This window comes from Emydura macquarii, unplaced genomic scaffold (genome assembly GCF_026122565.2).
Source record: "Emydura macquarii macquarii isolate MOO-44397 ecotype Brisbane River unplaced genomic scaffold, CSIRO-AGI_Emac_v2 contig_3113, whole genome shotgun sequence".
Taxonomy (NCBI): Eukaryota; Metazoa; Chordata; order Testudines; family Chelidae; genus Emydura; species Emydura macquarii.
In genome coordinates, this window is record NW_027133250.1 from 6050982 (window position 1) to 6069906 (window position 18925).

Below are 18925 nucleotides of genomic sequence, written 5' to 3' on the forward strand. Positions count from 1 at the left end.
AACTTCCTCTCTGAAAAAACTAATATTAAAGTCTCTGGACTCAGAACAAAGTCTGTTTGCTTGGTTGATTTGAACAAGGGACAGTTCTTGTGTAGTTGCAAACCATGTTTTTTCCGCCTCTGAAAGAGGATGAGCAAACATCTCAAGTCTTTCCTTGGTCTTTCAGGAATTACATCACATCTTTGCTTTTCTCAGGGATAGTCCAGTGATCTGATCCAAATGTACATCACAAACCTAGGGATGTGGAGATAGGCACGTACGAGTACTTCCTCTCCCTGCCCTTCCCAATAAGGTTTTAAGAGAGAGTCAGTTAGCCGCCAACAACAATTATTCACTAAAGTGCAGTCCAATATTTTGTTACAAAGTCCCTGATGCACTCACCCTCTGTCGCTCTGCTTGGACTCACTAATTATATTCTCTGTGGGAATGGACAACAGGGAATGGGTCACTTGATGATTACCTGTTCTGTCCATTCCCTCCTGAAGCATCTGCCATTGACCACTGTGGGAAGACAGGATACTGGGCTAGATGGACCATTGGTCTGACCCAGTATGGCTGTTCTTATGTTCTCTCTAAAGTTTTACATTCAAAATTCATTTTTATGGTTTCAACTGAAAGCAAGGCCCTATCTTATAAGGCACAACAAAATTAAGATTGAACATATGCTATTTAAAATAAATTTCTTAAAACCTTCACTATCATAGCACAACTCACAGAAAGAGTAACAGTTTTTTGTTTTGTTTTTTTACACAGCTCTTTTGTTAAAGACCTAGGGAAGATACTATTAGTAAGATACTCCCATACTCCCTCAATTTGGAGATGGGGGGAGGGAGAAGACATTTTGAAATGCAGACAAAGCTTTCATTCATATCCCCTCTACCCTGAACAGACGGTCTCAGATCCTGCAGATCATTTAGATGTGATCTTATTATTCATTACTTCTGGGACACAGATGCACCTGCTGTACTGATGAAATTTTGGCTCATGTAGTTCTGGAGATGAGAGGGGGTTTCCCCCCATAACAATTCACTTTTAAAGTTATATTCTATTCTATTTAAGTTTTTATCCTGCTCTCACCACTATAGCATCAGAGCACCTTCCAGCAGTCAGTGCATTAAGCAACATGACTCATGTCTGTGACGTGTGGTTAGCATCTTCTCTTATCCTCTCTCCAGGGGGAGAAGTATGCATCAGTGTAGCATTTTGTTTTGGTTGATTAGTGCTTAGATTATTTATTAAAAGGTATGCTGCTGTGTGTCTGTTAGAAGTTAAGATCAACAAAGCATGCCTTGCAGTTGGAACGAAAAGCGTAAGATTTGTTATGGTCCTTAACTCCTGTTGGTATTTGTTCCACAGTCTTCGGTCAGCTCCCCAGAACGCTCTGTCTCCTGCACAGACACGCTTTATCCTTACCGTAAAAAGTACCACTGTGCCTGAGGAGCAGAACTGAGTAATCAGCATCCCAAAGCTTCAGTGATCTTTTAGATATGCTGGATCCAGGCAATTGAGCACCTTGAAAATAAGGACCAAGACTCTGAACTTGCCTCCATAGTCTATGGGAAGTAAATGTAGAGAGCCGAGGACAGATTTAATGTGCTCATGGTAGCCTGTATTGCTGAGGAGTCATGCTTCAGCATTCTGTAATAGATGGAATTTCACAGGACTGATAGACATGCATATCTAGGCCTAAAGTTATTATACTAATGACAAATATTTCAGAAGCGAGGCTACCAGACAGCAGTACCTAGGACAAAAGTCACTAGGTCTCACTATCAGCCTACAATAAAGTGGTTTTTAATATAAGAGAAAATAGAAGTGTAAAACTGAGCTTGAAATACTCTACCGCCTAAAAGGGACTGCTGTTAACGATCCAAGGAATTCCCACCATCCTCTGCAGAGATTACATCTTCACCTTCAAACTACCAATCCACCTTTCCTGAAACTCAAACCACACCCTCATTGACCATATGGAGAGCATCTTCCTCTGATCCATAGCTGGCACACTATAGTTACATCTTTCTAGACAGCCTCTTTTCAGCAAGAGAGATTTTTATGAGCAAAACCAGACTCTTAGAAAAAAAAATTAGAATCTAATAAGTAACTGGAAGACTTTCCATCCTATTTTCTGTTTCAAACATTCAGGGTTTGAATAAACTAATTGGTTTTTCTATTTTATTGATTCTAAAGATAGGAAGTTAGTGCTGTTCCAAATATACTGGGTGTTCTAGATTTCAACGATGAGTTCTGCCCTCATTTACAAAGGTGCTACTGCCATTGACTTCACGGACTTCAAATATGGCTACTATGCATTATTTACATTGTAAACTTTTTAAGGTAGTAAATTTTCATGTTTCTAACACCATCTGAATGATTTCAGTAACAAGTTTTCAAATAACAACAATGACCAATTTAATTCTATGCATCAAGAAACTCCTTTGACAAACATCTGACAAAAGAAAAATAATTTCACTTACGAGCTGCACACAAGTAGAAAAGGGGAATTGTTAGTGAAGGACACAAGTGCAAACACCCAATTCAAACAGTGTCACAGCAAATGAGACAGGACTTTGGGTTCTGGAGTCTTGCCAACTTCCACTTCTTCCAACATACCTACACTAAAACTGTGGTAACTCAGAATGTAGCTAATTGGAAAATCTAGAAAGATTTAATTAATTCTGCTGCCTCTCTCTTGGTTCCAGGGAGTTTGGACATTTCAAGCCTTACGATGATAATATTAAGAGATCGTTGTATATTTGTCTTCAAAAGATCTTGATTAGCATAAGTGATTAAAATGTATTAAAGTACAACTAATAAAGATGTCACACCAAAACCAAATATAGCTGTGCTCATTCGTCCTCATGGCTCACAGAAAGACTAATAGTGGGATACACAGCTAGCACAGCGAATCTAACATCATGAAAGTGCTTCAATGTCCATTAATCACAGTTTATTCAGAAGCAAGCACATTTATTATTCAAACAGGGTTAAGACACTAACTTATTCTTGCCTCCAACGCAGAAACCAAATCCCCTGATCATTTCAACATAAAGTTATGATAATGACCATTTAAACGTAAAGGGCTTTGTTTTTTTACAAGAAAAAAAATGATCTTTTTTAGTTAAGAAGCCTTCAGTTTTTATGATATGTACCAGTACAATACTTTAATGGTACAGTAGATACTAATGCCTAAATACACAATATAACAAAGTTTATTTTATAAAGTCATATGTATTACAACATACTGCTGTTAACCTAGTTACCTAATAAACGAACATGTGGCCTCACTGAAAGACAAAATGCAACATAAACACTACTGCAATAAGTGACGAAGGAGGGAGATTTCAATTAAAGAACACAATCAACTTTAAATCTTGTCCATTTTTAAAGAGCAAATTAAAGGTAGTTTCAGGTACTACGCCTGCATCTGAGCCCCCTGTCAATTTCTGTGGTTTTACAATTATATTTTCTTGTTTCTCTTACTAACATGCTTCTCCCTCCCCATCTTGGTTTGTGAAAGGTCCACTCAAACCATTGCAGAAAATAACTATATGAGAAGTCCTGTCAAGTGCACAAAGTAAACAAACTGAAAAAAACTCTCTCTCAAGCATCTTCGGCTTATAGCAATCTTTAGTAGTACTTGTTGTAACAATAGCACTAACCTTCTGAAAATGTGTTACTAAAGATGAACAATCAAACAAATAACCTCCAGGTATGTATCTCAAAAGGTTCCGACAAGGATTAAGAAAACACAACAAAGAACTTTGTTGAAAATTTTTACAGAGAAACCCACTGCAAACTCAACAAAAACTCTAGCAATTCCATTACAATCAAAATATGCATGGGCTGAAGCTCAGCATCATTATACTGTATAATGCATTTTTATAAGCATTATGGAAAACAATCATGTATTTGGTTATACAACAAATTGGATCAACCAAGTACAGCATTCCCAGATATATAAAATACACTAGAAATGTTAATGAATTATTCCATGAGATGAAAGAATAGCTATAAAGTAAACGATTTAGAGTTTAAAATTTCTCATTTTTTCAAGGCTTTGGGAATTTTATAACAGTGTTCAGTGTCCTAAACTGTAAATTAATGTTTTAGTTCTAAAATCACCTCTGCATAAATCACATTCTAAAGCTTCTGATGATATGAAGAGCACAGTGCAGATTTTATATTTACTCCATTTCTCCTTGATAGAAATATCTAATATGCGTGTTCTCTAGTTAAAACATACTAATCCTGCCCAGAGCCCCCCAAATTAGGAAAGTAAATCCCTTGCAGGTTACTTTTAAAATGTTATTTGGTCCTTTATAAGCCATTAGGTTTAGAACAGACTGACTGTGTCCCTTTAACTCAATGGTGAGGTTCAATTACCAGAAAAAATATGATACATTCATCAAAACATCTGAAAATTTTGCCTCAGTAACAAAGGAAAAATAAGACTCCCAGTGTTAACACAGATGGCACATTGTAACTGCCTGGATTTAATTCTCGCTAAACCACTCCCAGTAATCTACTGTATGTCAGCAGCATCATACCCCTTCCTTCATCTTCCTATCATGGTACCGCTTTTCTATTTAAATGAGGGAGCAAAACATTAGCTTACCATCTGCCTTCAGAAGATCATTTATGTCAAACTGAGGACTGGATTTATATAAGGATGTGACATTAATAGAGGGATAAAATTTATTGCACATTAATGGTGTGCAAGAATTCAGATAAAGTTCTTCTCTATAAAGTGTCCCAGAAAATGCTTTCCTGAAAATAACCTCGAGATTTTAAAAACATTTTGTGATAATGCAGCTGTTTAAAGATCTCGCTAACTGACAAGGACGATAGCTCCAGAAGGTTTACATTTCACTTATGTCGGCTCAACAGTAATACAGCTGGAAATGCCTACAAATTCACAATGTGCCAAGGAAACTTATTCATAATTGGAATGGTTAGGACGAATGCACGGATCAAGCAGAGTTCATACAAACTATTCTTTTAGGTTATTAACGGAATGAGCTCATTCAGATTTACATTATTACCTCTTCCAAGCACACTAGTAACAGCAGCAGTCCCGTAGCTTTAATCTCCTTTTGAGCATATATAGGGACACAGTGCATTTTCTTTAGCTTAAAAATATATACTTCAAAAAAGTCTATCCATGAAAGCAGTTCTCTCTTTTTTACTATATGACAGAAGATAAAGAAAAAGTCTAGCCATAAGGATTATTACCATTCATTACAGACATCAGAACAAAACTGCAAAATTTTACATAACGAGATGTGTATGATATAGCTGTTAAAGTTAGCTTCTAAATCAATAGCAGCGATGCTACAAAAACAGGAAAAGAAGCAATGGGCACGAGACCATAGGTGGCAGCTTAGCTCAAAGTCTAGAAAGACAGGGCTTGAGGTGATGATCCATCAAATTGTACTGAGGAAGGGAGGAACTGTTAGGAGAGCTGCCACTCCCAGAATATGGGTCAAAGTGGATCAAAAACTAATTTTTCCAGTTGGCATTATCCACAGGTCAGAGTCATTGGTGCTTTTACTTTATAAGAGTCGTTCCACTCATGACTTTAATACCATAAGCTGCAAACAGCAGACACAGACTCAGAAAACTGCATTCAAAACTCTCCCTCTACTAGTATTATATAGTTTCTAAAGGAATAGTTTCTTATGGTCAGAGACAGAGGCAGTTTATTTCAGCTGAGTGATTTACCCTCAATTCTTCACAAAAGATTTTTTTCCTGTGCACAGATGTGTTTACTCACACTACGCCTCATTTATGCTGGAGGTATAGCAACAGAGCTTGGCCTCCTTCTTTAACAGTTTTTCAGGCACTGAGTGAAATGGTTTTTGCTTTTGTTATTTTCCCTTTGGTTGTTTCCAAGCCGAGGCTATAATTAGGATCCAAGAGGGACCTAATGTACTCCTCTGATAAAGAGCAGCCTGCTAAATAATAGCATGTGTACACACAAACACACGTATTAGTAGAGAAACAAGAGAAGATGTTTGACACAAAGATTTCAAAGACTTTAGTCGTCTACAGCTTTTCTGTAGCAGACTCCAAATGGCTGCGTTAAGCATGCCTGGCCACAGCTAGCTCACGCACTTGGACTGTGATTCTGCCTCCCCTCTACGTACTCATTGCATTATGTCTAAATGCTTACAGAAGCAACTGTATGGCAACAAGGTGTGAGTGCACTATGGGGTTTTCCTTATACCTCCTCCCCCCAGCTTCATGTCCCTCTCCCCAATACAAATTGCATTAAAGGGACAATGTCAGGTTTGAAATCATTTTTCAAAAGCCAATTGCTTACCTGCATTAGAAGTAGCACTCAAGAGGATTAAGACTCTTTAAAAGCAAAAACCGAAAAATACCCGCACAATCCAAAATTCTGGGTTTATACTACCAAACAAACAAAAAGTCTCTTTAAAATGGGAATCAAGCAGAACTCTATTTCTTGATAAGCCACAGACAGATCCCACAATCCCTTGCTCACACAAGTACTCCTACTGACTTCAATTGGGGAATAGGGTGCACAGGATCAGGCCTTAAGTCAATAATTAACATCTCAAAATTGCTGTTCACTCCACAAATGTAATACATTTCAGCAGATAACTAAATACTGATTCAGCTCTGAACTGATTCCAAGATCTCTTCCCTTGTAAAAATGGTTTTGTTTTTTACCTTCAGTCACTAGCTGTTAAGAGCTTGGGGGAAAAGGGAAAAATAAATAAATAAATAACTCAAAGTCCAAAGAGTCTAGTTACAAGTTGTGTCAACAAGCTCTCTGTAAGCCCGTCACTTTTTAATATTATTACAAGGAATGTCCATTGAGTTAACTACCAAGGTAAGAAAGGATATTCAGCCTATAACAAAAAACTGAAGGTTCTCCTTCCTTCTCCCCTTTTCTATTGTTTGCCATTTTGAAGAGAGGACAGCCGAGTACAAAATATTTTAGTTCTCCCACGTGAAGGGTTGTAACATGACATGTTTCCAAGGCAGTGATGCCTGGTTCAGTCTTTGAATAACATTTTAAATTATTTGAAAGACATCAACACTTTGCTTTTGAGGGGGACAGCGAGAAGAGAGAGGGGGGCAGGGAGAGAAGGAAGGATGAAAGAAGCAAAGAATAGTTATGAATTAGTTACATTAAAATAAAATATTAGTGTCTAATTTGTTCCTTACAACCATCAAGAAGCAAACAAAGGAAGAGAGAAGAGTTAGAGCCTCAAGAATCCCCATCTTTTCATTATTATTGATACAATGCACTTTAGAAACATACTGAAACTATCAAATCTATGGTCAATCTAGTCCAACATCCTGCCTCTGGCAGTGGCCAGGACCTGATATTTCACAGAAAAATGCAAGAAAGCCCACCAAAAGTAGCTGTGGGGTCATCTGCCCTGCATGAAAGTCTCCTTAGGAAATACTGACAAACCCTGAAACATGAGTTTCTCTCCTCCTTCCAATACTATTTTATTAGCATTAACTAGAACAACCCTGGATACTCGTATTGCCCACATAAATGTCTAGTCCTCTCTGAATCTTGCTAAGTTCTTGGCCTCAACTACCATCCTCTGGCAATGAGTTCCACAGCTCAATGATATGTTGTGTATGAAAATGTTTCTCTATCACTTTTGGTTCTTCCAAACATGTGGCAGTGTGGGGAACAAAAACTACACAGAAATGTGAATGAAAGAACGGTTCAGCAAGACAGATGCACACAGCACAGAGCAAAACATTAACAGGGGTGAAGCAGACAATGAGGACAAAGATGTAAGTGAGGTCCAGGAGTTTGAGGTTTATGCAGAACGAGACTCGAAACCAGTGGAGGGAATAGAGTATCAAGATAATAGATATCTATCTACATGAGGAGCAAAGAAGAGCATTACGTTACTAGATGGAGAGGCAAGAGTTGGGTGGTGAGAGACAGAAGTTTACCATAATCATTCTAGGAGGAAGCTCAGAAAGAAGCATACAGAGGTTTTGGCAATGGGAAGGGAGAAGAAGCAGATATTGAAGAGAGCAGGGCATGACAAGATATGTGAGGAGAGAAGGAAAAGAAAGAGTCAGTGGGCCTCAAGATTGTGAGCTTCGGCAACAGGAAGGATAATGGAGTCAAAGATTGAGAAAAGGTGAAACGGGAGAAGGAGAAAAAGAAATTCAGATTTTCAAAATATTGGAAGGAAGAAGTGATGGGACATGCATTCATTCTCAAAGCACTCATTCAGAGCGACCACCCTACACTGGGCCTGGAAAAGGATCCTACCGGAGATGTCATCTTAAGATAGAGTTGACTAAGAAGGACTGCTACAAAGCAAGGTAACTGATATGGCCATGTAGTAGCATGTTGTCCGGTGAGAAATTTACAGTGGTTCAATTTTATATATTCACATTAAAGACCCAAAAGGATACTGCAAAAATCACTGCTATTATGCTTCTCAGAAATATACATCTACATCTTATTCTCAATAATAAATTTTCCCTTTATATTCTCTTTAGACATCCCTCAATTTACTGCCACTACTCTATGTTAATGTTCTGTCACCTTTTAATTTCTCTTCCCTTTCAATGTCCAGCACCACATACTACAACAAGCAGTAGCACAGAGAAAATCTCAAGGAAAGAAAAAATCTGTTCACATGAACGAATATCTTCAAGCAATGTACTATATACAATGCAGTCAGAACCCTCATCGCCACTCTGTATGCCACAGGAGTTTCTATATTTTTAAATTTTCTACATGGTCCCTGTACTGTACAGATCATCAATAGGAAATAAACTAAAGTTCCTTGAGAAAACCTATTAGTGAACAATAATCTGTTGGACAAAGGCCAGATTCATAGCTGCCCTATTGCCCCTTTGTGCCAGCTGTGACTCCCCAAGCTCCATAAAGATGACTAAGGCAATGGAGAGTGCAAGTTAGGGCTGACAAGGCATGTGCCAGGGGCCCCACTGCCTAGAGATTAGAAAAGTAGAAACCACCTACCTCCCCTGAGTACAAGTACTAGCACAGAGATTAATCCACTTCTGATATTTTTCCTTACTTTAGTTGCAACGTTGACCATAAAACTGAAGACCGAAAAGGGAATGAGCTTAATAAGAATGAGCAGGAAGCAAGACAGATCAGAAAGAGGGAGGAAAAATTCTGCAGCATATTTACAATGGCTGCTATGATACTTAAGAGGATGAGAGATCTAAGGTTCTGTATACTACTGAAGTGGTCTAGAAAACTGAGGAAATATCTAAGAAATGCAGTTTGGCATTGAAGAAGAATTTCTCCTCTCCACCAAGAACATGGAAAAGATGGAACAGAACCACTCCAAAAAACAACAGTTTGAGCAGGACATGGAAGCCAATTGGCTGGGGACTCCAAATTAGGATTAAAAAAGTGATTAAATAAAAACCAACCATTCTTCTCTGTTAAATAACCAAATTGTACAAAATTAAAATGTTAATGTTAATTCAGTCCTGCTCTTCCCCGTGAAACTTTTCAGGTTTTCTACAACACTCATCACCACATGAAAAAGAGCTACTATTGTATGAAAGAGTACTACAGCCTACTTCACCAATTATGGGACCACATTTTTTTCATCAGGCAGTGAAACAAGGCAGCTTTAGTTTTTAATCTTTATGAATAGGGATGTGGATGGAGTTTTCATTCCTTAATTATATCAACAAACAGCTGATGCAGATGATGCAACACATTTGTAAACTCACTCAAGATGGCTTTGAATCAAAACTGCTGTTCACTTCCCAGAAATCAGTATTTCCATGTTACCAGTCACTGATCTTCTACAACAACAGTACAACTAACAGAACATTCATGAGCCAACTTTCCACCAAGTGCTTAAATATGATGTAATAAAGACAAACCTTCACACTACTAGCGTAATGAAAAGAATAGCTTATGCCATTTAATCAATTCTTACTTCTGTTCCATTTGTGGAATGACTTTTTCAAGAGGACTACTTGACTGAAACAATAGGGAAAGCACTAAGTCAGTCTGCTTGTTTTTTCACTGTTTAAACACAATTACAAGCTGTGGAGAAAGCGTTTCAGGGATTTCACAGCCTTTTTTTTTTTTTTTTAAATAAAATCAATTTCCCCAAAGTATATTCTTCAGGCTATGACAAGGGGTAGGGAGCAGACATTACTTTTTTTCTTGCCCCATTTTTTGTTGTCTCATTTTAGTAGTGCACTTCTGGCTGGGAGATGGTTCTCGCCTCTTCATTTGAATCATTCAGTTGTCAGGAGTCCCTTTGATCCACTGGGAGAATGAATACATGGCAAGCACTTTATTATCCCCAAGTCTGCTCCTGAACCACATTATTACGTTGAAACCTTCTGCCTGCCTGTGGAGCTGTTATACTATTACTGGGAGGGGGTATTTGCCTTCACTCTTGCCTTTGAAACACTATATCAAACTCCTACCCTAATATGGTAATAGATCATTAGGCCACCACAGCGGAGTTCCACTATGAAGGCTGTAACATCAGTGAAGGAATAGGAAAGCCAGACTTGTATAGATAACATATGGGCCACCCTTTTCAATGTGGTAGCCCAGATGCTAGTTTTGAGGCAACTCCACGGGCCACATTCAGAAATATAATTCCAGATTCTAGAAATAGATCATTTTTAGGATGATGTAGGCATTAAGAAGAAATAAAAAGAAATTAAAATTAAATTAAGAGAATAGCTCACTTAGTAAGAACCCTGAAGAAAAGGTTTTTCCTCACACTAGAGTCACGATGTGGACATCACTGTTCACAGAAGCAAATCATGGACAGCAGCCAAGGGTATTGTGTTCTAGTTTGTGGTGATATTTTGACTTCATGTATTTTAGAACAGAGAATGTGCTTTTGCAGATGTATGTCCTTCCCAACACTGAACAGTTTCAGCACAAGAGTCTTTTAAGCTGAGAAACTGATTCTTAGGGACAAGTTTCCAGAAGTTTTCATGCAATTAATTCTTCTTGGAAAGACAGTAAGGATCAATCTGCAGTTCACATAGCTCTAGCCTCCACTGGATTGTTGAACAGTTGAATGCTCGATCTCAAACTCAATCGGCCATAGACTCAGCTAAGATGTTTCATATAATTTCCAAGAAGCTGCAAAAATGAGCATCATCCATCTCGGTTGAGAGTTCCTTGAAAGATGGAAAATGGGCGATATTCTTCTGAAGGGGCACACTGCAGAGTCCAAGCTTTCTGTGGAATGCATTGACATGACTCATAAAAGTAGAAATATTCTGATCTCTACCTTGCAGCTAGAGACTGAGCGTATTAAGATAAGCGGTTATATCTGTTAGGAAGGCCAGTGAGCAGAGAAGTGCTGAGTCATCCAACTGCTTTTGAAACTGGGTGGTGCTGCTTATTTTCTCTTCTTTCAGAAATGAAAGGATCTCCTTTCTAAGTGAAGAAAAGTGTAGAAGGCACTTCTCCACATACAGCTACCAAACTTGACAACAGAGGAGCAAATCCCCATATTCTGCATTCAGCTCTTGAAGGAAGTTAAGTTTTCCGAGTCTCTGTGCACTGTTTCCTCCATAGGTGATGCTGACCACTTAGTTTAAAATGCTCTATTCTCTGCATCTACTTTTCTTTTCTTATTGCAGCCATTGTGGTTACTTGTACCCTTACTCGGATTACTGTTGCAGCATGTTTACACATGCCAAGTTTCAAATCCATAAAGCACACACCACAACACACAATACCCAGATACATTCACAGAAGAAACTCAAAAGCAGCTACCTCCTGTCTAGGGTGACCAGATGTCCCAATTTTATAGGGACAGTCCCAATATTCAGGGCTTTTTCTTCTATGGGCGCCTATTACCCCTCACCTCCTGTCCTGATTTTCCACATTTGCTATCTGGTCATCCTAACCCTGACTCAGGCAGGAGACTCTGGCAGCAGCTTCATAGCCACCACTGGAAGATGGGTGCAAAGAGCCCACAAGGCTCATGCAACTGAAAATCATTCAAGGGAGACAGATAGAATCATGCTGCAGACTGGATCCAGCCCTCAGGCACCAGCTGGACCAAAGTCTCCATGCCTCTCACCTCTGGAGTCCTGGGTTTCAATTCTCACTTACATCAGAAGCAAAGAGAGTTCTGTAGTCTCATTCAGGTTTTTAACTGACTTCATCTGTCCACTTCAGAGAGCCACCACACAATTTAAAATTGTTTCTATTGAAATCAGGCCTCAATTAAGGTGTTACAGCACCAAGGAGGTGCACAGACAGCTATTTGGAAGAAGCATGCACAAATCCTACCTTTGTTTCACTATACTTTGTTTCTTGAAAGAAATAAAAAGCCAGGAGAAGTGTTACATGCTGATGATGTGTGTATTTAATACTTGTCTTTACCAGAAATAATGAAAAAAGATTCACACGTGTTTCTAGACCAACTTCAATCACAACCATGTTCAGAGTTGCTGGTTGAGTGAATTTCTATTTTGTTTGTCTGATATATTTTCTAGCTATTTCTACCTCTATAACACTCAATATTAGTAGCACATCTCTCTGTACTTAACCAATGGAATTAACTCCAATACTGAACTTAGAAACTAGATCACTACAAAAGACATGGAGTATCTGACATCGCTATATAAGATTAATGTTGCCCTATTAATGCCATTTTCTTTTTAATGACTTAACAAAAAGCAGACGTCTCAGTTTACTGTTTATCAACTGCAATATTCAATAGACAAAAAAAACCTTTGTATTATCATTCATTAAATGAGACTAGCATGGATGGAACACTCACACAGAGGAAATGTAAGCCAAACCCCCCCAAACCTAATATATCAGTGCCAACTGGCCTTGTATTTGTGAATGGATGTGTGCCGGGGCCTGGGTCACTAGAACTTCTAATGTATTCCAACTTGTCACAGTGTTAATTCCTTGCATTAATATAATGCCTTTCATCTCAATGGACTGTACACTATTCTACGGGCTATACACAGACACACACACCCCATTTCATTTATAAATTATACCTTTATGCTCAACTTGCACTTGTCCATTAGTCTAGGCCTCCCTCCTTTACAACCACAGCTGCTCTGCTCTTAATCTTGTATAATCGCATGCCTATCCCTTTGTTCCCTCTGCTCATTCTGTGTATTTTCTCTTCCCCTACTGCCCAAGACCTTTCCTTCCAGCCTAGACATGGCTGCAGATATTAGTCCCTGATCCCCACCAGCAGCCTTATTAAGCTTTTGTTTCGTTTTGTAGTAAAATACTGAACTGGGAAAAGCTTAATGTCCCCAACTGCATTAAAGAGAAACAGGCTAACCAGAAACAGGCATTGCTAGTCAGACCACAGGGGGTAATGCTGGGGAAACCTGGGACAGGGCTTTGAAGTTTTATATCAGCTTTCCCTCCTCCCACATCTGTGTGATAGCCATGGGTTCTCTCACCACTCCACCCACAATACCACCAGTGTGCAATTTCAGTATGGATTAAACCCAACTAGGAAAACTGAACAGCTCACAAGTTTTTTAATACTACATGAAACTGAAGAGCTATGCAGGACACACTAAGGAAACCTGCCATTATATCTAAGCAAAGAAAAAAAGAGATGGGCAAACACAGAAGAGGAGGGGAAACGTATTTATAAAGCAGCCAATTTTAAACTAAGGTTTCACATTTACAAAAAACGAAGTATTAACAAATAAGAATAAATGTATTTTTAAAAGTACTTCTAAATACAAGTACCTCATGTTATGTTATAAAATAGTGACTTTATATATTAGTAAGAGACACAATAAATGTTATTTGGTACCAAAAATAGGTTTGTTTGTTTTTTAAAAGGGCGTACAAATAAGCCAGGGATTCTCAAACTGGGGGTCGTGACCCTTAGGGGGTTGTGAAGTTATATGGGAGGGGGGATCACCAGCGGTCAGTCCCCATGCATGCAGGCAAGGATGGCATGGCAGGGGGGTTTGTCACAGCCTGAAATATTTTTAAAGGGGGTCCCAGCAAAAAAAGTTTGAGAACTCCTGATATAAGCTATCAGAGAACACACAGCCAACATTAGTAACTGCACAGCCCTAATTTTGTTACCATAGTCCTGATGTTTGTTGCTTGCATTTTCCATCTCTTATATTAAAATCCCACTCATGTAATCTGATCCACTAATTTGGACCTCTGCACCAACTAAAGCCCCACTGAAGTTAATAGTACTCCATCCAATTGGAAGATGAGGGTTGTGGACTGCAAGCTCTTGGGGACAGAGAATGTCTCATTCACTTTATCAGGCACCTAACACTTTCAGGTGCTATACAAATAATTAAGTACATTTTGAACAATATGGCAACATATTTTTACGAGAAGCCCAAGACATATCTGATTAGCATCACCACTTCGGCCTCAAAGCCACCATTTGTCTTGCTCACTTTATGTAATTTAGAACAAAAAATAATATTAAAAACTCAACTGAGTTTTGCAGATAAATTCTTCTTCTTTTTAATCCAAGAGTGCCCTGAATATCACAGCCTTAATACCAGACAAATGACCTATTATTTTAAATGTGTTGCTGACAACAGAACTAACAAAACAATGTTGTTGAAATCCGCATTCATGGAGCACAAGAGAATAAAATACCCCACAAATCCTCTTTTCTGCAAGCTCTGTTGATATCATTGTTAAGTCTAAAACCACAGTGAGAAACCCGTCCAAATGAATCCATAGTGAAAAACCAGAGAGAGGGCAAAAAGCAGCTGTGATCTCACCAACTCCCAGTCAGACAGATGGCTTATGCAAAACCAGCTTTATGTCCACGTAATGAAAACATTCTTAAAACCCACCTCCTCTGGATTTCCTCAGAGGCAAATTGAAACAATTTCCTTTTGTAAACTATTACAAGAGCTTAAGTAAATGGTCACAAGTATTTCTGGCTAGTAGCTCAGTATTACAGGATGAAAAACCGAAAACAATTCACACAAATTATTGCATCTTATTGGAAGTGCACCTGGCTTATAAGGTACTCCTTAGACAATGTAGGCAAGACGGCATTTATCTGATTTTAAAAAATTAAATTAAAAAAAACTACCCTCATTCACATTTGCTTACTGTAAATCAGCTCTTACATTTTAAGTTTAAAATTAAAAAGGAGATCTTACCTAGCTGTTTAAACCCTAGATTGTGTAAATAATCAAAAAATTTACAATCCAAAAAAAAAAACGATCCCTTAAAATTTTGGTTCCAAAGTTTTAATTAATGCAGTTTTATCTACTTATTTCAAACACAACATGAGTACAAAGGAGTCAAAAAAAGGGAATGGGTCCATTTTCACTGTCCAAGATAAGTAGGATGCAGAAAGTAAACAAACAGCAAAAAGCACATTTTACTTTTAATATTCTAAAGTTATCTTGGTAACACAGCTAAGGAAGTAGGTTTCTTAAAAAGTGACTTGACCTGTCAGTGTCCTTTAAACCCTGAACAGGAACTATGAAAAAAACTTGGGTTTTGTGAAGGAAAAAAACACTGCATGCAAACGTTTAAACATTTGTATTGAATGTAATAAGGCACTTTCTTTTGACCTGTTAATTGTTCTTACTATCAGTACTATTGGTACATAAAAACAGTTGGATTTTATCATTTTAAAAGTTCCTTTATCTGGAATCTTGCCATTCCCAGATGTGTCTGTTTTATTAAATATGTTTAATAAAGAATGGTGATTTAGAAATATGAATTCAACTTCGGCTCTTAATTACTCAGTTCTAGAGCACTCTGCAGTTTGACATTGACACAGCTCTCAAAATATTCAAGTCAAGAGTGCTGATTACTGCTGCAATAAAGAAAACAAATCCACACATCTCCACACACTCTCCAAAACAACAAAAGTGATAACAGAATACGAGGTGAAATTTAAAATACACCTGGATCAAGTGGCTGATGACAGATTTTAAAAAGCATCCTTGGACAGGGTAAGTCCAAAAGAGTGGATCTAGCAATACACAGTTCAAAAAAATAAGAGCCTCTATCACCTAATCTGAAACTGACAGCAGGAGAAGTCTGTGAATCCCAACTGGAGATTTAAAAAAAAAACAACGTACTTTAGAACATGATCTAAAGCTCATTGAAGTTGTCAATTAAAAGATTTCCATTGACTTCAGTAAGTTTGGTATCAATTCCTTAATTATTTGGGGCCCAAATCTGCTCAGCCCTGAGTGCCCAACTCCCTCTTGCTTCAGTGAGGTTTTAGGGCACTAACTCTGAAGTTCACAGAAGGCACTTGGCACTACCTTAGAATTGGGAACTTCAATTACTACCATGTCCTAAAGAGGAACACACATTACTCTAACAGATGCCATGTAAACACACAGTTATAAGTGGCTAATAATTCATTATTCATTCCAGATGTATTGCAGGAGCAGTTCAATATCTAACAAGCAGAGAGAGAGTTGGTCTCATCTCTAGAACCTTTGAGAGCCTATAATTTAGCAACACTTGAAAGTCATCTCCCTCAGAACTAGATTTGTGTGCCATGTTTATTATCCTCCACCTCTGTGGTTGCAATACTCCCACTGCTAAGCAAATGTTTCAGGATTAAGCTGCTTAAACAATTCACTACTATGATGTGAAAGTGATAAAAGGCAACAGTACAATCCTTAGAAACACCATAGAACATTCTTTTGCAACTTATAAAATCCTAATGAAAATGCCTCTAACTTCAACTATTAATGCCAATTTATTCTGCAACTCCTGTTTCTCACATATAATGAATATTCAAAGGCAACAAACGTGCTTAAGATTGCTAGAAGTTTATAGTGGATTCGTTTTTGCATTACATTTTATTTGCATAGTTTATACAGAGTGCTTCAATTAATACTTTGACTACAAGAAATATCAATTGGTCAGAGTTACAACCCAAATCAAAAGGTTGTTCCATATTACATGCACAGGATTATGTTATACAAAATATTAGATTTAACAGTTATACTACAGAACCATTTAATCCTCTAAGCACTTCAAAACATTAATTGATTAATCCTCACCATACTTGTTAGGCAGGTGAGTATTATAAATCTCATTTTACATAAGGAGAAACTGAGGCACAGAAGGTAAGCCATTTGCCCAAGGCCATGAAGAAACAGTGCAAGAATCACAATAGAAACTCAAGAGATTTTCCTTTCATGTAAAATGTACATGAAAGGGAACTTGCATTCCTTTCAGGGGGATGCCAGTTTAAAAGGATTCATCTTAACGCTGGAAACATATGTAGGAAAATACCCCAAGACTTTAATTTTTGACCTAACAGGAGAAGATATACAGCACAATTCCATCAAATTAAATAACATGAAGAGAATTCAGAATCTAGAAATAGTACAAAACTGAAAATACACACTGCTGCAAGAAACCACGTTTTACAGAAAGACAAGCCGCCAAAAATCTTAAACTATTACTGTATTTCAGTTACCAGCACTCCTTTCTGGGAGATAAAGCTACGTTTATCATAGAAAAGACTAAGTAGGCTAATTAAGTGTAGCCTGGCATAGCTTTGCCTCTCCTCCAAAATCCTGCACAGTTCCAACATTAAGTCATTCCAAATCTGAAGTATTCCCAGTAAGATATGAATCTCAATTACAGAATTAAACCTGTTAGCATTCTTAGTAAACTTAAAGACAGTTACCAAAATAGCAGTAAGATGTTCTCTCGCTCGCTCGCTCACTCACTCACACACACACACACACACACACACACACACACACTCACACACTCACACACTCACACACTCACACCCCTCTACTTCTGTGGGTGGGGTGGTAGAGGAGAGGGCGTTGTTTGTTAAAACCACTGTGTTAGCAACTAGAATTTAATATTCAACCACCACCATTTGGGGTAAAGGAGGATACTAGCCTTACTTTAGGTTGTGGCTATATGAGAAAGTGGCACCAATTTTAACTAAAGGTGAAATTTTAAACCCATTTGGTTAAACTGGTGCAAATCATGTATAGACCCTTATTTCAGTTTAACATAAAACAGATTCCTAAAAGACTTAAACTAAACCAAAATAAGCCTGGTCTAAACTGAAATACGAGTTTTCGTGCACAGCCTTTTGCAATTAACTAAAATCTGTTTAAAAATTAAACTGTTAAACAACTGTATTCAGAGACAAACCCTTCGTTAGGAAAACACTTTAAATTAAAAACAGCTTCAGAAAAAGCTTAGAGGTGCCCAGGTTGATAAGACAGGGATCAGCAACCAGTGGTACCTGTGCCAAAGGGAGCACACACGATTACTTTGAGCCCCCAAGCAGCCCTGCCCCTCCTAGCGCCCTGGCCGAAGCCACGCCCTTCTTGGCGCAAAGCAGGTGGGGGCGGGGGAGCGGCCGCCACACAGCATCCAGACCCATAGCCTCTCGCGCTCCCGGCCCCTCCTCCGGCCCCGCGCTAGATGCATCTAGGGAGCTGCGGGGAACCCAGGCGCGCATGGGCCAAGCAACCTTCCCCCCGCTGCCTGGTGACCCGGGGCATCTGCCCCTCTCACTCCGGTTCCCCGCCGGAGGGCTGCCGGAGATGTCAGCAGGAGACGGCTCTTCAGAGGAGGGCCTGGCCAGCCCCCGCCCAGGCCAGCACAAATAGTGGCCCCCTGGGCACCGGAGATGCCATAAGCCACTGGCCAGGGTGCTGGCCCCACAGCATGTGAGAGAGGGGCAGGGGGAAGACTTGGCACACCCCTTCCCAAAAGTTCCCTGTGATAGGCCATTGAAAACTAGGGTTTTAGGACCCAGGTGAGGTCTGTACTTTACAAGAAAATTCAGCTTTAAAACGTTGCTCAAAATCTGACACAAACTCAACTGGCAGCATGGCAGCATGTTGACGATGTCCAAAATCGAGCTTGGAAGAATAGTTTCATATGGTTAGATCATCACCTAAGAAGATTGAGCATAGTCCTTTGACTAGCCAAAGA

At 38.8% G+C, this 18925-nt stretch overlaps 1 protein-coding gene across 4 annotated transcripts in view; it reads right to left on the reverse strand.

Annotated features, from left to right (window-relative positions):
- EPB41 (erythrocyte membrane protein band 4.1) overlaps positions 1-18925 on the reverse strand; it is a 153079-nt gene that overhangs the window by 83833 nt on the left and 50321 nt on the right. The window contains exon 1 of one of the 4 annotated variants that reach the window (XM_067530712.1): positions 6323-6809. The exons of the other annotated variants lie outside the window; for them this stretch is intronic. The gene's annotated coding sequence lies outside the window, so the exon portion shown is untranslated. Of the gene's footprint in view, positions 1-6322; positions 6810-18925 lie in introns of those variants that run through there. 4 annotated transcript variants of the gene reach the window in all.